This window comes from Stegostoma tigrinum, chromosome 15 (genome assembly GCF_030684315.1).
Source record: "Stegostoma tigrinum isolate sSteTig4 chromosome 15, sSteTig4.hap1, whole genome shotgun sequence".
Classification (NCBI taxonomy): Eukaryota; Metazoa; Chordata; class Chondrichthyes; order Orectolobiformes; family Stegostomatidae; genus Stegostoma; species Stegostoma tigrinum.
In genome coordinates, this window is record NC_081368.1 from 50,955,672 (window position 1) to 50,979,610 (window position 23,939).

The window sequence follows — 23,939 nt, forward strand, 5'->3', positions numbered from 1 at the left end:
AGTCAGAAGTCACACAACACCAGGTTATAGTCCAATAGGTTTATTTGAATTCACAAGCTTTCTGAGCATTGGTGTTGTGTGACTTCTCGCTCGATATTTAGCAGTATTGTAAATAAGCAAAAGAATCCATTTGGACTCCGTTGAGATAACAAAGCACTGTGCAGAAACACTACCTCCTGCTTTCTAATCTGTAAAATTCCTGCATTACTCTTTCTCAATGCTCCCACTTGCTGCCTAACACTTTATCTGCACTGCTTCTGTACTTAGACAAGGTTGTCATTTTTCCATCACGTCACACCAAGAAAACTTTTTTTGTAAAGCTCCTTATTATAAAAAAGCATACACAACTTTTTGACATTACATTAAGAAAGTCATGTTGCAAAATAAAATTTAAATTACAGGTATGATCAAAAAAGTTCCATGGATAACTGCCTTTAATACTACCAAGAATTAATTTCTTCTTAATTATCAGACAAACCCACTCAACAAGCTATTTTAATTTTACACCTCCTGCTTCTTTAACACAGACAACTGTACTGTGAGGATTAACATTTTAATTCTGTTCCTTCAATGTGGTACTATTTTTGCAATTTCCCAGCCCTCATTATATGTGCTTTTCTCATCATTTTTAACAGTTGGACCTGTTGCAATGCCAGTAAAGACTTCCAAATATTAAATGATTTCCTATAATGTTGCTTAAATTTTGCTGTGCATGAGAACAGGCCCTGCCTTGCCTTCACTGTAAATCTGAACTTGTACCTACACTGAGGAGGAGAGTGAAGCAGGACGTATTAGACTATAAACATATACCTGGCTCTCTGCTTTTGTCCAAAATGTAGAATACCAGACACTACACATGTGCCAAAATATATGCCTCCTCATGTATAACGACCCTCTGACTTTTGGAGAAAACAACAACCCTAATTGGAATACTGATAGGTACGAATGAGGTGTCATTATCTATTTTTGCCTTCATTGTACAGTGATCATACTGTTAGTACGTAGGAACATTAAAAAAGGAATGAATGTAGGCCATTCAGCCCTTCGAACCTCCTATGACATCCACACAGTCCTGGAGATCTTCTCCTTCTGTTCCATCTTCTCTCATTCCCCTATGCCTTAATTCCATCAATATTTAAAAGGCTATTGAATTTTGTCTTGAATATATTCAACAACTGATCATTCCCAGCTCTCTGAGGTAGAAAATTCCAAAGGCTACAAAGTTCCACAGCCATTTAAGTGAAGTAAATTCTCCTTGTTTTGGTTCTAAATGGCTAATTATTGTTAACAATATGACAGCAAGAACTAGTGGTTCATTAATAAGCCATTAGTTAGCTTTTCATGAAAAATTATGACATTAGAGTTATGCAAAACTGAATAAATGAGGTTATATTGAGACAAAATTAATTTTAACACAAGGGATCAATTGTGTAAGAGCCATTTGTGATTTCATAAGGCACCTGTCTCTCATGAAAGTTGAATGACTGAATTTCTCGAAAGGCCATAATATTCGTTGTTCTGAGCGTTAACAATTTCTTTTTAACCACATGACAAAAAATGCAGGAGTACAAATGAATGAATGTTCTTGTGAAGGATGCCACTTTATCAATGAGTGATCATCAGTGTAAGTCTGACAATGCAGATTCCAATGGAAGTTAGTATCACTTGGTATCATTTTTGCACATTGTGGGAACTGACATATGGAGGGAATTTGTACGTCACAAGTAGGCTAGCAGACCATTTGCCATGAAACACATGCAGCATACTCTATTCACTGTACCAACTATGACATAACAGTTCTTTGTAGTCACGTTCATAACTGGAAGAAAATGCAGCACATTTTGTTCTGTTCATAAATGCAATGAAGCTTGTCCACAAGTGTTGCAGCCAAAATTGTGAACTCTCATGTTCTCATTATTGGCAATGTGCTAGATGAATCTCTGATTTAAATATTCTCACACACAATTTCCTCAGCATCAAATTCATTAAGGTATAATTGCCTGTCGTTTCAGTGATCTGAAACATGAGCAAAACACTTCTCAGCTCAACTATGAGATAGTAGGCTTAGCAATTTGTCCACCATTTTCATTATCACTATCACACAGTGACATTGCAAGGCCATTAAGGATTTCTTGGCTGCCTGACACTCAGAAATACCTGTCAATATTCAATCAACACACACAATTGAGGAAATCTTCAAAAAATCTTAGTCAGCATCAAAATTAAAACTTCTGGCGTCGTGACGCTGTCACCTGCCACATCAGTTCACAGCAGCTCTTGTGTGTTACAAAATATTCAGTTCAGTTTTTGGCACACGTTGAAACAGCATCTTTAATGTTGGGTTAAATGCAGAATTTTCCTAAGCACTATGCATCAATATAGTGAACTTAGCCTGGTCCCTGTTTTTGCTATTAAGGCGAACATCACCACTATGATAATAATATGCAAAAAAGTAAGAAACCAAGTCCCAACTAGTTGAACAAACATTTCTCATTTTCTTGGGGAACAGATTGTAAGTTGCTCATTCGAGGTTCCCAGAGGCAGTGGGCCATTTAAGTAACCAGCTGTCTCCACTGAAACTGGATTTCAGAGTCCTTGGCATTTGAAACTCAGAATGTGGAAATTAGTCCAGGTGAGAAAACTGAATTTCATGTGGCTGGCTCAGGTATCCCTTTGGAAAGCCACAATACCCCTGTGGAAATGGTTCCAGGACCCCTTATGGGCACTAGTCAGAGATTGTTTGCAAGGATTGAGGGAGGGGTTAGGTGCTCTTTGGGACTACTTACTTAAAAGATGGCTATTGGATAGTTTAATTAGGCATAAATTGGCATAGGAGAGTTTTCCCACCTCTGTTCACCCGACTCAGGAACAAAAATTGAGCCTTGGAGCCTTGTCTACACCTTATATTGAAGTCATCCTCTGGCACAATTTGGTCCATGAATAGACAGCACCCATGATTTGAGAAACCAAGAATGTTTAGATTTTTAATGCAATACCTGCTGTGAAGCTTTGGCCATATAGACAATCAACTAACTTTATGGAGTTAATTGTTCACAACCAGTGAGCTGGCAGTTGTATCATTTTCCACAATGCTGCTTAGACTAGAGAGAGATGGTTTAAAGTAAAGTAATTAATCCATGCTTCCTGCTTCAGATCGCAACCCAGTAGGTTAGAGATTGTATTTGAATGCAATTTTGCTGCTATGGCTTCTGGTGCTTCATGGGCGTCCATTTTGAGTTTCTATACCTGTTCAAAATCTGTCCTATTTGGTATAAAGGTAATTTCAAACAACATAATGGAAGTGCATCCTTATTATTAATGTAGGACTTCAACTCCTCAAGGACAGTGTGATGGCCACTTCTGCTCATACTGTCTCGGAGAGACCTATCTGTCATAGGCAGATTGATATAGATTCTATCAATTAGGTTTTTCCCTCTTGTTGGTGCCCTCGTCACCTGCACAGAATTAATTTAACGGCTATCTCTTTTCGGACTCAATAGCTTGGTCAGTGGCGAAGCCCTTGGGCCACTCTTGGTGATGGACATTGATATCCTAAACACAGAGTACATTCTATGCCCTCGCTACTCTCAGTGCTTCCTCCAAATGGTGTTCAGCATGGGAAACACTGATTCATTACCAAGGGATGGGGATCAACAAAATGTTTCCTTACCGATGTCTGATCTTTTCCGTATCATTTCATGGGGTCCAAAGTCCCCATGAACTCCCATGGGAATCTCCCTCCAGACTACGTACCGCTGTCTTTCTAAATCTGATAGTGGGGCATGCAATATCAAAATGGTGATTATGGTGACTGAGACATTATCTGTAAGACATGTGTCCGTGAGTATGGTTAGGTCAGGATATTGCTTCTCCAATCTGTGAGACTGCCCTCCCAATTTTAACACAAGCCCTCATTGACTTCCAGTTTGCAATGACACAGGCATTGGATGACTGCGATTTATGATGTCAAAGCAAGTTGTTAGGAATTCTCTCTGCAGTGCACGTAGGAATATGGCTGAGCTGCAAACCCTGTGGATTGCAGCAAGTTGGAGAGGGTTAAAGCCATTTCCTGCTCCTTGTGTTACTGTCACAAGTTGCCTCCTAATTTTCACCTCATTGCCTGCAATTCTTATTTTAGTTTCTCTTTTCTGAGACTTCTAGTCTCATTATTTTTTCATTTCCTACTTTCTCCTGTGCCAGCTTTATCAATTTATGAGATTCATTAAAGCCACTGTGCCGGCAATGATCAATCAATGACATTTTCTTTAACTCTCATAATAGTTTAATAATGGCACAGTTACTCACATTGAGGATGGTAGCAAATGAAATCAGTGCAAATGACCTCTGCATAGTGAGAAGATTTGCTCACAACGATATTACCAAATTGTATTAGGAATCTCCTGTCTGCCTTGATGCTTTCAGTGGGAGGAGAAATTGTTATGCTTTGTAGAATATCAGTGAATGGCACCACAGTGCTGGTTTAGTCCCCACTCTCTGCGCACCACCATCTTGCACTTCATATCCAACTCTTACCTACTCATTTGTTACAAAGTACAGAAAGCTCAGAGGAAGAGCGTATGAGTACAGAGCTTCAATTTAGAACTTAATGTTTTGCTGTACCTAATCTGCAGGCTTCAGGGACCAGAGGCCACTTCTCAAAGAAGGAGGGACGCCAATGAATTTGTGCAAACCCATGCACTATTATGTCAGTAGGACTCAGGTCACATTTTCACAAGGGGAATCTTAGTAAGGAATCTGTTGATTGCTTATCTACTAAGATTGCAAATTGGCAGCAGGACAGAGAACTCCTCCAGGCCACAAAAAGAAATTGCAGGGTTTCCTTCCCTGAGATCGTCTTACCACTTCACACTACTCACCCCCACAACTTCCTCCAGACCACCTCCACCCCATCCATCACTCTTATGTCAAAGGCTGCCTAACAGTTGTTTGCTGGTAGCTGCTCTGCTCCTGCAACCTTGCCAGAGAGTGAAGCAGTGTAAGTTAAGGTAATTAAAACACTAGTGTCTGAAACGCAAACCATGATTGCATTTTTGCACTACAGCGCTCCCATTCAAAACTGCTCCATGCTGAAACTCGCTCCAACCTGTCAGTTTACCAAAGGTGCTAAATATGAAAGTGGGAAGATAGGCATGAGAACAATGCGATGTATTAAATTAATTCTTCATCAAAACCAAGTGGATAAACAACAAATTATTTTAATTTTCTTGGTAAAGGGGTCTCACAATACATTAGCACACACTGAATTATCCAACATTGTCCCAACTAACATCACTCATGGCTCCAGTTCAATCGTCTCCATGGTGCCCTGGTTTGACTGTACAGAATATGAAAGTTCCCCTATTCCTTCTTCAAATAATTCCATTGAATAAGCATCCAATTCAGTATTGTATTTTATTTTCTAAGTTTGTATTCTAAGACTGTGGCTGGATGTATATTAATAATTTATTGAGCTTATCAGATTGTTTGATTCATTAAAAGAACTGCCCAGTGTTAAATTAATTTCTACATGAGGATTCTAGCTTCAGTCTGTAGTTTACAGTGCTTGGAGCAGCGTAAATGTCAGGCAAAGGACCTGTTTCTAACCAACATCATTGAGTCATTGCTAGACTAGGGTCTTTGCAATGATCCTCATTGTTGACAAATCTAAACAAGTATTTTCACAAGCAACAAGTGGATATAGGCTGTGGGACAATAACCCAGTTGCAAATCAGCATTGTCAAAAGAGGCAGAAAATAGAAAAAAGCATTTTTAAAACTAAATTATAACATATTGTTTTTGATCTTGATTCCACACTTAAGAATACTTCTAAAATATAATGAACACTCGGCCATTTGTACGATTTGGCAACAATTACTGATGTCCTATATGCTATCCACATCCCAGTTATGTTTCCTTTTACCCTGCAGGGTATATGAGTTTCACTGATATTTGTTCCCCATTCCTAATTAACCAGCTAAGCCATTTCAGAGGGCTATTTAAGAGTCAACCACATTGCTGTGGGTCTGCAGTCACATACATTTCAGATCAAGTAAGAACAGTAAATTTCCTTCCAAAAAGGACATTAATGAATCAGATGGATTTTTACAATAATGACAATAATTCCATATTTTGCTGAATTCAGGTTTCACTGTCTGTCATGACTGGAACCCATTTCCCCACAATAACCTGGACCTGGATTGCTAACTATTGCTTTTTATTTCACTCATATGATCACTATTTCATCTCTATCCCTGAAGTAATGAAGTTATTGCTAGTGGTGGTATAGTAGGTGCTATTAATAATCTTGAAAAGTTCATTTATGATCTTGAACCAGTAGAACACATAAAGGCATCTGTCCCATTTTGCACAATGATTGTGCTACAGAATATAATGTATGTTATTATCGCTGTGAAGATGTGGATATCATCTCCACAACAACAGTGCAATGGTAAATCTTGCTAAGACTGTCATGGATAAATGAATTTGCAGCTGTCAGATTGGTAAGGATGAGGTCAAGCTTGTTTCTTCGTCTTGTTGGCTCCTTCCTTCTGCAGACCCAGTCTAGCAGCACTGTTCTTTCGGATTTGACTAACTCAGTCAATGGTGGTACAGCTGAACTTGTGACTTGTTGATGGACAATGATGTCCCCTGTGCAGTGTGCATTTTGCACTCTAGCCACTCGCAGTGGCTCCTGCAACTGGTGTTCAATGTGGGAAGTAATTTCTAGTGGGGAAGGAATGGTATGTGATAATTAGCCTGAGATTTCCTTGCTCATGTTTAATTTGACGTCATGAGGCATCATGAGATGTAGAATCAATATTGAGGGTTTCCAGGGCAACTCCTTTTCCATTGTATACCACAGTTTCACCACTTTTCATTAGATATGTCCTGCCTGTGGGTCAAGATTTATCCAGGAGTAGTGTCTGAGGAATTGGCTGTAAGGATTGATTCTGTGAGAGTAACTAAGCCCTGCACACCCTGCTATATCTAACTGTGTTGTAGTGTGGTATTGTGAGGATGGTCTGCAGTGTACTAATTTATGAAAGAGATGTTGCTGAAAAAGTAGCACTTTTCAAAATAATTCAATGTCTTTAATTTTATTAACAATGTATGTTATAGCTAAGCACAAGATCTAAGCAGTTGCTTCTCTTTTCAAAAACTCTCCATCATCATGTGTTCATGATGTAGTCACTGACATAGCTTCCTATGTACTTTCTCAGTAGTTAACTCTTTTCTCAACTCCCTTCCTATTTTTTGGAATCTCCTCGAACCTTTCTCTTCAAGCTTGCCCTCAGCCCTCTATTTATCTGTTCTTTACTTTTCCTACCTTATCGGTTTTCAGTTTTTCTTTCATTCTTAATGTAAATACTTGGCACGTCTCCCTCCATGTGAAAAGTGTTTGACATATCAGTTCTGAAGGTTAGTTATTGGACTTGAAACTTTAACTCTGTTTGTCTCTCCGCACATGCTGCCGATCTGCTGAGTGTCTCCTGCACTTATATAAATTGCTGTAGGTTTTGTTGTAGAATGTCAATACAATATTAATTAAAGACTTTGACCTTTTACTTATGCTTTCTGGGAATGATTGGGATGTCTACAGAACCTATATCACACTACATAAGGAAGGAAAATAAAGCTTTTTCTAACTACAAGCTTCTCTAATTTTTAAAATTAAAGCTGTTACAGGAAGAACTTTTTTTTAAAGTCGAACTTTTTCTTTAATAGTATCCAGCTAGAATCCTTCAGAAAAAGCTATTCAGAAATGTTGCTAGCCTACTCAGGTAAAGAAGGCCTTAACTTTTCAAGGAAGGTGGTAATAGATCATATCATTTTCCAAACATTTTGTAGGAAATAATTCCTTTACTGTGGTGCTGAGTATAGAGCCATTAAAGTACAAGACCGTATTAAGAGGAAAATGTTTAAAATAGCATTCAACAGAAATTATACAGTGATGCCTGAGGCATCTTTCTGGAAGGGAAAAAAGTCATGGGGAGAACAACATTAGCGCAATTTTTGCTCCTCTCCATGAACTGGCAAGTCTGGTGAACAAACTGCTTATCTGGCTTTTCAGCAAAAGACGAGATTGAAGGTGGAAAGACAATTCGATTGAAAAGTGAAATGACATTTCAAAAATGCCCATTGTCATCCTTAGATGGTGCTTTGCTAACAGTTCCTCCAGTGTACAATGAAATATGTCATTTAGTTGCAATGGACTCAATGATTACAGCAATAGGAAGCAATTGTAAAAATTTGGGGGCTTTCACAAATTGTTATGCAAGATTTAGTGCTGTAAATCAGAGGCCAAGATGTATTATTTGAAGGACAAACTTCTCTGCAGTGACGTCAAATCACTGTTTGTAGAGAAGAGTGCTTTGAATATTGAGCTTGCTTGGAAATGATAGTGATGTCCTTTAGAATGAGTGACAATACCTGTTGGAAAGTTCTTTTCATCGCTGACAAAAGGACATAAGCGAAGTCTGGGAGCAAAATGTTTGAGTAGGTGCTGCAAGCTTCTGAAGGCTGTGCTGTTCTCCCTCATTTTATGTTGGTGAACATTGAGCTTTTGGAAAGCTACTTCATTAATATCTCATTACAGTCATAACGAAATATCTAAAATATTGCAATCCTGCAGTGATAATACACTGGTAGAAAACAAATTGTGGTAACATTTGCAAATGACATTTGCTGTGCAATGAAATTTAGCAGATATAATCGCATCTTCATTTCCCCACAGTTAATCGCTGTAGCAATTCACCGTATATATTATTCATGGTTAATCTTTCAGAAAAAGCTGCCGAAAGAATAAGCGTGCTTCACATTGAGAAGATGTTCAAATATTTCCATATTGACTAAAAATTGAGGCATTTATTTGAGGGTAGGTTCTGTTCAAAGTGTGAATATCTAGACTTTGATGTCCAACCAAACCTCCATGTTGCATATTTGTAGAACCAAGTACTGGCAGCTCATAGTTGCCATATGTTGCTGCCAGCAGTATCTTTTTTATGCTGTATCTGCAGGTTTTTCTGCCTGTTTAATGGTGAACTCAATAGGATCACTAATGAGATTCAACAAGAAGAGGTACAGCAATAAGATACAGTTTGTTACATGATAGCAATATATACCAGCCATGAAAGTCATACTTAGAAAGACTAACAGGAGACAGGATGACATGTTTGACCCCCTTTAGGAGCCAGCCTTCATTTCCTTTATTATCCATCTACTGTTGTGTGCTGTTATCAGACTGGGTGAAGCCTAAAGCAGTCTTGAAAATTAACTCTTAAAATTATCACCTTTTACAACATCTCCCTCAAACCGTTATTCCCATAGTTAACCTTTCTATATTTAGATATATTACTACATTTACATTTACCAGTATCCCATGTCCCTTCAAGACTTTACCTTCACAAATGCAGGTGGCTTCAAAATTCTTCCAGAAGATGTTCTCTTTGGACTTGAAAGATTAGCAGGTCTTCTGCTTGAGGACTGCTGATCTTGACTCTGATCTGCTGAAGGATGTTTTATCTCACAGATATCCTTTGCAGTTGATTTTGTTCCTTATAACCAGATAGTTGGTTCATTATCCTATCTGGAAATCCCTGAATTTCCTTTACAGAGGAACTCACGTGCGATAACCCAGTGGCTCCAATACATCATTTGAAGGTCCTTTAATCTCATGATTGTCCATCATGAAAGAAAGATGCTCTGTTGAAACAAATATGTTGCTCCTTGCAGTTTTCTAGGTTTTCAGGTTAGGCAATTCAATCTGTGAATATTGATCAAGAGCCACATGCAGCTCAATTAACTTGTGCTCAAGTAAATCTTTGCTTCCAACCTGCTGGCAGATCTGATTTGAAGTATATAAGATTTTTATTTCACTTTTGTTGAATATATTAGATGTCTTCACTTTTTCATTGCGAATGTCTTCCTAGCGAGCTAGGGCATCTTAGCATCATAGAATCTCTACAGTGCAGGTAGAAGACATCTGGCCCATCAGATCTGCACCAAATTTCCAAAGATCAACCTACCCAGACACGACCCCCACCCAAACCTCCTCACTTGCATCAGTAATGATAACAATGTCACCTATTTCTATCTAATGTCTTAATACTCACTTCTCTTTCATTCCAGGGGGAAAATAGTCCACAATAGGGAAGAAAGAGTCAAGAAGGTAGTGGGCTGTCCAATTCTCATTTCCTATGAGGAGACTTTGTGGATTCTGGCTGCCCTGAACTGCGTCTGAACTCCTGGAGTGGGACTAGAATCGGCCCTTGACTAACTGTTCCAGGTCTCCCTGACTGAAAGTTATCCCGTTTGATCTGACTGAGGCATGCTGGCAACCATAAGAAGTTTCCTGCTGTGTATTTACACTAAATGGCAAGGTAAGACAGTAGTTAAATGAGCCTGGCAGCGTAAAGCCATGGCAATGCAAATTAAGGATGCTGAGAGCATCCAGAAGGGCTCAGAGTGAGTAAGGCGTATGATGGGGAGTGAACAGCCTGGTGAGGTATCCTGCTCCAGTCCCCGGGGCTGGGTGCATGTCTCTGACAGCACAGAATCCTTGCTGCAGCTGTACAATATTAATTGCCGGGCCAGCCCAAGGTGCAGCGTTGAAGTGAAGAATCATTTTGTCAGTGAATTGGAAATACAATGAAGGTTCACTGAGGCTGACATATATAGGGTGCCAACGTCTATGGATGTGGGGTTCATTTGACCAGTGTCTATGGATCGTGCTCTGAGGCATTGTTGCCTAATTTTCAGGTCCTTTGGAGCAAGTAGTGAGCTCAGTTTGTCAGATAACCATGTCATGTTTTCTTAGCGTGGACCTTGTTTTGTCTGTTTGATAAGCAAGGAAACTGAATACTAATGTAATGTGTTTGTCCATTAATAATCTCCTTTAATTGGCAACTTGCCACTACCTAGCAAGAAATTTGCTGCACTACCTGTCAAATGTGTGAAAAACAGAGAGATGCTTCCAACATTAAGATAGGCTTCACCCAATGTTTTGTCTGATTCTGCCACAAATCGCAGTCTAGCCAATGGCGCTGAGATCCCTATAAGGTTCCACCTCGATCTCATGTTACTTTTCAGTAGATGCCCAGTTCTTGTGCAATCTTTGATTTACTATGAGCAGTATGCTGGAGGAGCTGCTAACTGCACTTAATTACATGTACCATCACACACGTTCTTTATTAAAGTCAGTTTACCATTGGTCAGATTTATTTTAATGATGTCCTTAACTTGCACTTTCTCTGCGGATGCAGAAGGAGTAAGTTAAAATAATTTAAAAGCTTAAAGCTAGATGGAAAGTTCAAATATTTTAAACAATGATTCTTACAATAAGGATGATTTACATTTTCTATTTGAGGTCTTGAGATTTGTATGTTTAATTCAACAGTAGGTGGTGCATGTAGCCACAAGACTACCAGGGATGCTATTAAGCTAAATATGAACAGATTTTACATTCTGGTGTGCACTGTGATATTGATATTCCAACTACATCAACAATCTTTTGTAACAGATTCTCTATTGCGGAATCTAATGTGTATACTCTTCTGCTTCACTGGGATTTCAAGCTTGGCTTTCCGTCAAGATTATTAACTGATAATATTTTATGCTAGTTAGCAGCTTTAATTAAGTCGGCCGTATAGTCACAGATCAGTAGGCTTCTAACTTGCAACTTTCAGTGTGAATGCCAGCCTTTGATAATGCTAAAAGCCAGCAAGCCACGTGCACTGAGCCTGAATGTTTTGTTTCAGCTGAGCTAGTACATTGATCATTGTGCTGCAGCTGCAAAGCAACCTAGCTCAAGAGAAGCACTGTGAACTGTCAGGATAAATCCAGAATGAAGGAGTTAGCTGATTACTGAAGCATCTGTGCAGAGAGCCACCAGTTAAAGAAGTAACGGTGACAGAAGGAAACAACAGTGTGGTTGCATAATTGTCAAGTTATAATCCTTGAATTCAATTCAATCAATTAGCACTGGCCTGTAATTTTAAAACTAAACTATTATACATAATTGATTCAATTATTCGAAAGAGGATAACAGATAGAGTGAGAGCAATATACTAGATGTTTAATATTTAATTTCCTACAACACATATTATGAAGCGAATAAATTATTCTGAAGGGTTTACTGATAGCCTTCTGAGGTAAATCAAATACTAATAATGATAGGACATATTATTTTGAGAAATATTATTGTTCACACAACTAGTCACAAGACTAACTGATTTGCAAATACCAAGCTGGGGCTGATTTGGAGAATTTGTCTCAGAGGTAGCCAGCCACAATAAGAATATTCCTCTGACACATTTTATTCAGCATCTGCCATTTGTCCATGGTGGAAATATATACAAATTGCAAACAACTCTACAAGAACCTTTCCTACAATAAATAAGTTGTGCAATTCAAGAATATTCGCCATCATATGTTTGTTCTTTCTGGAAGGTTGAGGATTCGTGGAGCTTCATAGCTGAGAACAGCAGAGAATCTGCATTCAAAACAGTAACAGTAATTCGTGCAGATTGTGTGATCCTTTGAAACTAGACTTTCATCAAACCAATGTCTTTAGCTGAGGATGAGGAGGAAAAACAACCTCCAGCCATGTTAAGAGAATCTAATCAGCCATCTGATCAGACTGACAATGAAGATGTGTACCATTTAAGAATATGTTTATAAAAAGATGCAACATTGAGAAACAGAAAAGAGAATGAATGGGCAATGAACTCGGAAGAAAAGACCACAAAAAATAGGCATGGAATGACTTTGGCACCAACTATTTGACAGCATCTAAAAACAGCTGCAAAGGAGGCAAGCTGCATGCAGGTGTTCATGTGGCACAGGCTAAGTGCACTCAATATGTGCTGGGGTTTCATTAAAATGACTCAACCATACAGGCAATGCCACCTGCACCGTTCAGCAGCTGCTGTTTGTGTTTCATGCCACTTAAAGGCAGTCAGCCCCACTTAAAAGGAGGCACCCTCGGACTGTAGTCAGTAGGGAATTTTGTTAAAGCAGTTAACGTAGCTGTAGGAAGACCATACAGTGTTTCAAACTTGCCATGTTGTAGCAAAGACAGAATTAGTCCAAAATCAAAAAGCCTGCCAAGTTACTGGTAATACTGTGCCTAATGTTCACACTACAGGAATGTTCACAGGATAGATAAGCGGGTAAATATTAAGGACTAGCAGAGATCCACAAAAGAATTGTGGCCAAATTTGTACATTTATTGCAACAGATATATGGAATTTTTGTTTTTTTCTCACCAACAATATTAACAGAACTAAAACTCATTCTCACCATGGAAAAGAAAGCTATGTAAAGCTGGCAACATGTTAAAACAGGCCAAAGAATACAAGTACAAACTTTCTCAAAACTTCAACACTGTGGCTTGTTTATACCAAGGCTTGACCAAGGGGGGCCACTGGGTGCAAAATACCAGGGCCCAGGGACCATGGGGAACTTCGCATTTAAGTCGTCTTTTCTGTATAATGTATTAATGCCATCCATCCTTAATTCATTGTTCTGATGTGAGCTCAGTTCCTACCATTTCCAATTATTTCCTTAGCCAGTAACAAGTGGATGTGAGATGTGGAAAGAGTAGGGATTGGTATAGGGTTTCAGCTTTCCAGTGCCCCCTGGTGCTGTCCAACACCCATACAGCATGGGTGAAGAAGGGTCCTGACCTGAAACATCAAGCTTTCCTGCTTCTCTGATGCTGCTTGGCCCACTGTGCTCATCCAGCTTCACACAGTGTTAACCCATACAGGATTGTTGGGGCTGGCACCAGTGGGCATGAACATGTGCATGGCAGTCAGATTTGTGAAAGTATTGGGTACACAAGACCAGGCAAGGCAAAACATAACAGTAAGTCTACAAATCTACTTTGTTACTATTAAAATATTTTTTGAATTTAAATGAGCAGATTAAGGGCTTGCAAAGGGATGATATTTGATTCCTATTTTTCCCCTAAAATTCCTCACCTATTTAGATATCTCAAATGCTACATTTGTGCAGCACCTGGCATATTCCAAATAATTTGGCATTATATTTTGCAATAATGGTTTTGTTTTACATTACAAATGGACAGCAGTGTACAATTATCTTTAATTGATCCTAAGTACCATGGATAACCCATTGACTGTGATCATATGAACTTTAAATTGAAGCCTGACTCTTTGAAAGCCCTCACTGGAATAGTTCACAGAATTGAATACAGGCCATTGTTTAATGAATAAAAACGCACCTCATTTCTCTTTGAAGCTGAGGAAGAGTTAGTCGGAATATTCATTATATATATATAATTGATCCAATGTTGTATTTCACTCTAAATGCGTGGCTTTCTTTGTGTGAATGGATAGTTTTCAACTCCACATTACACAGGTTAATTCTTACAAATGACATACTGATTGTCATTGACTACCTCTTGAATTCGAGGATCTGAAGGAAAGGATTCAGTTATTCAAATGGTCTTTGAAAAAAACTTTCACACGGAGAATGTAAATTAATATGATGCAGCGTGTCTTCGTCTTCAATCATTGTTGTTATATATAGTTAAGCACAACATATTCAGTTTTAATGAAATCGACACTGTGTGCAAAGAAATTGAAATTCTGGGGCACGTTGAATTGTCAAGTTTATTTTAAATTCAATAATTTAAAATTGTTACAGAATGTGATCAGTGGGCTTGGAAACAGAAGTATCAGGGTCTATGATTTCTCTCCTTGTTCTGTACTCAAAGAATACGAAAGACTAGATGGTAATTGTTTTCTCCAGAGTGTAAAAAATACATTTACATCTGATGGGCTGAATATTATTGGTGGAGTAAATGCTGTATTCCCTTGAAATCTGATTGTTACGATTACAGCATTAATCATGAAAGAAAGTCATTTCTTGACTACCAGTCTTTTTCCTCGACAAAGCCTTAGTTTAGAATTCAGGTTATTTTTAAGAACATCAGAAGGGGTCATCCATGCTTGGCAAGTGTCTTGGCGGATGCCTGAAAGAAAATGCTGAGACACTCACTCACTCATAGAATGAAGGTCCTCTGGGCCTTTAGCTATCAGCTGTCTTCAGTCCAGGAGCAGACATGTTGTTGTTCAGCACTGTGTTATGTCAACCTTACACCTGCACCATATGACAGCGCTCTGTGTGTGTGTGTGTGTGTGTGTGTGTGTGTGTGTGTGTGTGTGTGTGTGTGTGTGTGTGTGTGTGTGTGTGTGTGTGTGTGTGTGTGTGTGTGTGTGTGTGTCTGTTACCTTCATGGAAAAATCCACGTTTCAAAGTCAAAGGGGAAGAGTTTTCGTTTAAGTCAGAGTGTCCTGGTGCAGTAAATAACAACCCAGGAGTTTACGCACAGTCTTGCAGCCACTTGAGGCAGGAGGGATCCTCTCCTTGTGTGGAGCTGAATATCAGACATCCCACTACCCACATTTTTGCCTAATTGTGGGTTGTTTTCTCCTGGAAGGTGACAAAGGGAGGGATAGAGTGAGGTGAAAGTGATTGGTACAGCTGTTACTTTTGGTGCAGGCAGGGTTAAGATGGTGAGGTAAGGTAGCACAGAGGCTCTGCATGGCTACTAAGGGAATGGATGGATATGTGAGAGAATTGGATGGATAATAGGGAGTGAGGGAAGATGTTGCAGACAATAGTGAGACTGACAGGGCATGGACCTTGGTGGGAGGAGTATCTTTTAGTAGAAGAGATAAAGTGAGTGTGAGGCAGCAGACAGAAGATGTTGATATTTACCCTGGTAGAATGGAGGTCATTGACTGGTGGGCATATCTCCAGTTGGCTGAGACTGTGCTGACTCGGTGACAGCCTCTGACCAGACCAGCAGGATCTGATGTCAAGGCACCTTCTGCCAGTCCATTGGGAAGGGGACATCACTTCTCCCCATCGCCCATTTAACAGGACATCTTGGTCCCTGTCCTCAAAGTGGGGCACCAATTTCCTCTTATCTGCCATATCCAGGTCACATGTCATGAACTGTGCAGGGCAGTTCCAGATTGACAGTGCTGACCAGGTATCAAAGTTCCATTTCGTAGGTGGTGCTGGTGCAGGGATCCCGGCAGTGGCAAATACCTACAACTATGCTGAGTTCATTGAATAAGAGGAGCACCATAGGGAATGGATAGGTAGTTAATGAGCAAGTTTGGGATGATAGTACAAGATAGCACACTAGGTCTTGCAAAAAGAAATTCTGCACACCACTTTGTCAAAATATGGTAAGATTCAGGATATCATAACACCATGCTTTTATTTGCTACAGAGCCCATAGCAGATAATAGTAAGACAAAGCATAGAAGAAAGTACTACCAACTCTGAGGAGTTTATCAAAGAATTTGATTCATACATTAGCACAAAGCACAATATAGTAACAGAAAGTGCAAGTTTCAATCAATTAATGAGCTCAGCGAAAGGGCAATTTGATTGAGATGTTTTTTAACAGATTTTTGCAGATTGTTGTGATAATGTGGATATGGAGCCTTAAAGACTGAGTAAATTAGCGATTACATTGTAGTAGATGTTAAGGATGAGAAATTGTCAGATTTCTATCATTCTGGGGAGGAGATCACCTTGGAACAAATGATCCCGAATAACTTCTGAAAAAGAGATCAGGATTCAAAATTGATCTGTGCTTTGAGGGCACACCAAATATCCTTCTGACATGGTCAGATGACTAGGCCCCAATCTGGCCACAAATACCCTCTCAAAAGCCCACTAAAACTCCAAGGCTTGTATCTTAATGTCATTGACCACATAGGAATAGGGGGGTTGTATTTTTTATTTTGTCCTTCAAAATATTTCAAATAACTTGGATTATTCTATTGTATCTTCTTTTATTTTGCACAATAAACTCACTTTATTATAATTTACAGAAATATGTACAACTTAAGCATCTTACTTTAAAACCAAATTTACACCATTGTGTGCTTGTTTTTCAGTGAAAGACCAGCTCATTGAATAAAATTAGTAAATTATGATTTTTAAAGCCAGATTTCAGCTGGAGTCTGACTTGTCCACTAATAACAACGTCAGCTGTGATCATAACATTGGAATGAAACAGAGGCAAAGACTAAATAGGGTGAACCTTAATTATGGGACTGGATGAACACAGCAGGCCAAACAGCATCTTAGGAGCACAAAAGCTGACGTTTCGGGCCTAGACCCTTCATCATCTGCAGTTCCCATTATCTGTGAACCTTAACTGTCACTTCCAGTGGAGTCTCTATGAAGTGGAATTAACAGAGCATGTTCCATTTGGGCTTGTATTGACCTGAAAACTGCAACTATAAATAGGTGTGTCTGTTTCATCAGATTTGTTTGGCAGCATCATGGCAAATACTGTCTACTGAGTGGGGCTAGTTGATTGGCATCCCTTCACTCATCTTGTCAATCAAATCATGAAATACTATGGAAGGAATCTCAGTTGAGAAAATATGGCAGAATTAGAAGAAATAAGATTTTGAAATTGGAGGAAAAAGGCTGATTCTACAACTAACTTTTGAACAGTGAAACAAGAAGCTGTCTAACAAGATGCTTATTTGCATTCATTTACATGCCATTAGTATCTAATTACATTTTATTGATTTGCATTTTCCACTGATATCCAACTCAGGGTTGTATTAGCACTCAGAGATAATGGGAGCTGCAGATGCTGGAGAATCGGAGATAACAAAGTGTGGAGCTGGATGAACACAGCAGGCCGAGCAGCATCTTAGGAGCACAAAAGCTGACGTTTCGGGCCTAGACCCTTCATCAGAAAAGGGGGATGGGGAGAGGGTTCTGAAATAAATCGGATTTCCAGCATCTGCAGTTCCCATTATCTCTGATCACAATTTTAACCTCACCGCGAAGCCTCTTCCAGGGTTGCCTAACCTGAAGAAGTTACCCTCCTCCCTCCGGACCAACCTCAGGGGATCTTTCTCCCGCTGCAACTTTCTTGTCCACCTATCTTCTCCTCTATCCATCTTTGGTCCGCCCTCCCCTCCCTCCCCATTTATTTCAGGGGTGGGGTGTGGATAAAGGACATGGAAGGATGGTTTATGCCGTAAAATTATTGAACTCGATACAGCCTAGATGGCTGCAGGATCCCCGAACAAGAGGTGAGATGCTGTTCTTCTGGCTTGTGCTGAGTCTGAAGATTTGTTTCCATGTCCTTCCCCTTCCCCAAAGCCCAAACCCTGTTATCACATGGGCTGTTTTCAGCGCAGCAAATCTTTCTCCCCCATGCTAATTAGTTTTGAAGGAAGGTAATTGATTCTGGTTTCTCTCCACATATGCTGACAGATGTGCTGATTTTCTCCAGCAATTTCTGGTTTTGTTTCCATTCTTTGTTTTGTATTAATATCCCCATTATCATCTTTCTTCTTCTCTGGCTGACTATCAACCATTCTTTTGTCTATTTTACTTTTTTTTCCTTTCTCTTGGCTCCCTCTCCACCTCTCTGCTTACTCTTTCTCCCGATATCCCCTGTCATCAGCATAAATACCACCTTTCCCAGATACTATCAGTTCTAAAGAAGTGTCACTGCTTTTGAAAAGTTAACTCTGCTTTCTCTCCACTGATGCTGCCAGACCTGCTGAGTTTCTCCAGCAATTTTTGTTTTTGTTTAAGTAAATGGACATGTTGCTGTATGGCACCATGCTACATCAATGTCACACCTACAGCATGGAGCAGGAGCTTATAAGGTAAACACATTGCACAGGTGTCGATCATGTGGGCATGACTTGTTGGAATTGTAACCAATGGGTCCACCTACAATACAGATTATCATCACTGTGGCCATGATGCAATGAAAGCCTAGGGAACTTCAAACGGAGCAGATGTGTCAGCAAGCCCAGGAGTAGAAGCTACCTCCAGCAGCTGCTGAAAAGCCTCCACATGAACAAGATGAAGTTCCTCTCAGGATGTACAGGAGGCCCAGAGTCTATTGCTGTCAATGCCACTCCATCCAGCTGCAAAGCTCAATGTTGCCATAGATAATAGATGTCCTGGGACATTGGCACAGAACTAAATCACCTGAGGGAACTGAACACATAATTTGAAGGAACGGTGGCTGTTGTGGCAGATTATTTACTAAATAATCTCAGTAGCCTCAAGGTACAGGTCAATGATTGCTTACAGTGCCAGCATCGGGAATGTCCACCCCAGGAAAGATTCTGAGATAGCACTCTAACTTAACAAGATTCATCAGCTATTCATACATTTTAAGTCACGTAGACAGTATATTATTTGAATTCTGAAACGGCCTGTTTTAAACAAACATCTTGCATTCCACACAATCCAAAAGTGGCAAGGTGCCAGCTCCCCCCTAGTCTCATCACTTCCCGTTTTCCCAGGTGCCATCCTATATCATCTCTGAGGCCTTTGTTATGCTCTCCTCCCTGACTAGACCCCATTGCTTTGTATTTCTCAGTGTGGGATGGAGTCATCCTCACATTTCATTTCCAAATAATGCTTCAGGATTATGTTGGTTGCATTTTCACAGAAATTCGGTCCTCTGCTGTAGCAGTAGCTAAACGCTTATGCCGTTTAACTAACTTTTCTTTTAATCTGGCTAGCTTCTTGAATAAGAATAAATGAAAATGATTTGTATGATTTTTGCTTATGAAGTTAAAACTCTCTCCCTCATTCTAATCCCAGCTGGAACTACATGCAATTTTGCAGTTTAACTCATGTCATTCCAAATTTCCTCCTAACTGCATCTCCTTTCACCAATAGGCCAAGTGGCTGACCAATGATGTTAATCAACCACTTACTTTCCTTTCCACCATCACCATTAATATAGGCCAGAAATCCTGCTTAGGGTCATAAATTTTGGTGGTTAGACAATCTGTATCAATCAATCTTTATTCCAGCATAAAGTTCACTACCTTACTATTGCAGTTGCTAAATCTATCTTTCCACTGCCATTTCTTGTGTTTTTTCTTGTATGGGAAATAAGGCAGGTCAGGTATATGACTAGTAGCATTTGAATTATAACAAAGGCAATGGGAGATAATCTCGATCCGTGGGTGTATGAGCCTATGTTCCACAAATCCTCCTACCTGGGTTGAAGTATCAATCTGATCAACGTGGTCCTTTAAGGCTTGAGTACATTGCTGAAGGAGGAAATATGTTCTTTGTATCCTTTGAGCCTGTTCCTGAATCATTGTTGAGTGTTAAAGTAGGTAGGGAATTTCACAAGAATATTTGTTCAAGTACTGTAAGATTTTATTCTTCAAAACTCTCTGTGAGCAGCAGGTCAACTGTTTCTGTCTTGTATATTTCCATTAATTCCACTCCCCCTATTCTTGCTGGTATTTCTGGATTGAAGCACACAATATGATTGGTTATGGGGCACAACTGACTGCTCCTGTATGAAAGATTCTGCCATGAAGTGGTAATATAATATCCCCCAATGCCGAGATATGCAGAATGGGTCAGCTCTTCTAAAGCCCATATTGCTTTCATTGCACAATTTATTGTGGCATTAAAGCTGCATGTTTCCTCTTCTGCATCACATATACAATGTGCACAAAACTGTTGCAGCAGTCTCTACTGTACACCCATTCTAGCCATGTATGAATGATATTTCCTTCTATGTCTACGGTTTATGACAGCAATTGTGATATGTAATATAACGATTCCCTGTAATTACCCCAATGTTTTCTATTCTGTATAGGACTTTGACAGATGTTACAAGAAAAAGTACAGCACATGAACAGGACCTTTGGCCCAGGAAGCCTGCACCAACACATTGATAGAAAGAATGAATGATTTTATTATCCTGTATATTTCCCAGTGAGAAAAGCAGTAAAATACAGTGAAAGTTTTGTCTCTACAGTAGTAGACTCGCCAAGTTTAAGGGCATTTAAATGGTCATTGGATAAACATATGTATAATAATGGAATAGTGTAGGTAAGATGGGCTTCAGTTTGGTTTCACAGGTCGGCACAACATCGAGGTCCAAAGGGCCTGTACTGCACTGTGATGTTCTATGTTCTATGTACACTATCTGTATTCCTTTATTCCCTGCCTTTCTATATATTTGTCAAGATGCCTCTTGACTGTTGCTATTGTATTCACTCCACCATCCCATCTGGCAGTGTATTCCAGGCACTTTCCACCCTCTATGTAAAAAAAAACCCTGCCTCTCACATCCCCTCTAAACTTATCCCATTTTACCTTCAACCCATGCCCCCCAGTAATTGACATTTCCACCCTAGGCAAAGGTTCTGCCTATCTATGCCTCTCACAATTTTATAAACTTCTCAGGTTGCCCCTCATCCTTTAATGTTCAAGTGAAATCACACCAAATTTGTCCAATCTTTCCTCATAGCTAATACTGCCCAAACTGAGTAACATCCTCGTAAATTGTTTCTCCACCCTCTCCAAAGTCTCCACATCGCTCTGGTAGCGTGGTGACCAGAACTGCACACAATGTTCAAAATACAGCCTTTACTAAAGTTCTATTCAGCTGCAACATAACTTGCCAATTTCTATACTCTATGCCCTGACTGATGAAGACAAGCATGGTTCATGCCTTCTTAATCACCTTGTCCACTTGTGTTACCACTTTAAGCGAACTGTGGACTTGTACACCTAGATCCCTCTGTATGTTGATGCTACTAAGCCATTTACTGTATACTTCCCTCCTACATTAGATCTCCTAAAATGCATCACTTTGCATGTGTCTTGATTAAAATCTGCCCAAGTCACCAGTGTATTTATAATCCTACTGTATCCTCTGGCAACCATCCTTGTTACCCATAGCTCAACTCATCTTTGTGTCATTCACAAAATTACTAATCAGACACAATCTACATATTCCTCCAAAGCATTTATATATATTACAAACAGCTGGGGTTCCAGCACTGATCCTTGCGAAACACCATTGATCACAGATCTCCAATCTGAAAAACACTCTTCCAGCACTAGTACTCAGTCTTCAATGACTAAGCCAGTTCTGCATGCATCATACTCATTCACCACAGAACCCATGTGGCTTCACCTTTTGTATTAGCCTGCCATGAGGGACCTTGTTAAAAGCTTTGCTAAAGTCCATATAGACAACAGCATTATCTTTTTCACATTCTCAAAAAACTCAACCAATTTTGTGAGACACGACATTCTCCTTTCAAAACCATGCTGCCTATTGCTAATAAGTCATTTTGTTCCAAATTCAATAAATCTTATCCCTAAGAATCTTCTCCAATAATTTCTTCATCACTCGCGTAAATCTCACCAGCCCATAATTTCCTGGATCATCCCTGTTTGCCCTTCTTACACAAGGAACATATTTGGATACTCTCTAGTCCTTTGGGGCTCTCCTGTGGTGAAACAGGATACAAATATTATGTACGAGGTCCCAGTAATTTCCTTACATGCTTCCCTCAGCATTCAGGGATTTATCCCATCAGGTCCTGGGGACTCTGTTACCTTATTGTGTTTCAAAACACCTAACACAACATCCTTTCCTTATATCAACATGTCCTAGAATATCAACATACTCGTTTTCTCCCAAATTTCATGTGGATAAATGAATCAGATATCCTGCAAAAAGGAATGCGAATGGTGCTGACCTAAGTTCACACCCATGTTTGTTCAGAGTGGGAGAATGTGTGCCTGAGCCCACCCTGCTCACTTTCACATACAACAGTGTTGTCGGATGTTTGGGATCATAACTGGGTCCTGTTAGCTGTCCTATCTCTATCTGTATTTTCACCAGGTCTCACCCTTCTCGCTTGCAGGTCGAACATAATGGTCGGTGATCGGCACCTGCTACGGAGGGATCACAGACAACAGTCTCTGAAGTGTCAACAGCTTTCTGGGAAGGTTGTCTAGGTTCATTTGGCTCAAGAACAAAAACATGATTAGTTACTTCAGATTTCATGCCATCTCCAACCCAAATCTGTCTGGACACAATATGTTGCCTAGTTCTAAAACTTCCTTCTGTACCACTTCCTGAAATGGATCTATTGGACCACTGGGATAGCCCCTGACATCGTGATCTACTCATCCCCTCACTGACAATGGATGCAAAAGACTTCACTTGGTCTTCGTTCTAGATTACCCCTAGCATTCTGGTCTTCTACTTCTTCCACTTCTTGGGGGACCTTGATGTTGGGTTTGAGTTTCAAGCTCATGTCTCAAAATTTCATATCTGTTCTCATAAAGATAACTCTCCATTTGATCCTCAAGTTTGTCTTGCTCCAGTTAATTGTCATGAAGAAGGTAAATTTGTAGCAACAATCTTCTCCTTGGGGTAAATTTCTCATATCTATCCATCATTATGATTCAATCTCATTCTAATCCCAGCCAGAATTCATGCGGGAATACATGTTAACTCATGTCACACGTAAACTTTCCCTCTAAAAATGGCCATCCTATTCCTGTGGTTGTCAAAGTGATTATAATGCTAAATTTTATGCAACCGTTGCTTCCAAGGATCCATTCAGGGCTATGTGGGATCTCTTTTGACCTAAGAATGTGATGCAATTTTTGACAGATCAAGTTGCTTCATTGTGACGAGGTCAACAGTACAGTTTAGGCAGTAGGCTCTGCTGGCTTGGCCCTAGTGCAGGGTACTATAGACCATACACACATTTCTATTGATGAGGTCAGCTGCATTATGATATGGCACTGTCAGAGCAAAGGATTCCATTCCATCACTGCACAATTTAGCTGTGATCATTGTACCACATCTTAGAAGTCTGTACCAGGTACCCTGGGAGCTGCCATAATGTCTATATTCTTGAGAGTTCCAATGTTCTCGTTTATTTCAAAGGTTGATGTCTTATAAGGCTGAGTACTGAGAGACAGGTCTACCCTCTGCAAACATTGCTGCTGGCTCTGTGCATAGCCCCCTTTCTAAGGCCAAGAGTAAGTACAGTGCATTATAGTGCAGACAGAGTAAGCTGCATAATCCTAGCTTCAGAGATAATGGGAACTGC

The 23,939-nt window shown here is 39.8% G+C and overlaps 1 protein-coding gene across 1 annotated transcript in view; it reads right to left on the reverse strand.

The window, feature by feature from the left end:
• The window catches only part of drp2 (dystrophin related protein 2), a 361,295-nt gene that overhangs the window by 265,059 nt on the left and 72,297 nt on the right, over window positions 1-23,939 (reverse strand). The gene's annotated exons all lie outside the window — the stretch shown is intronic.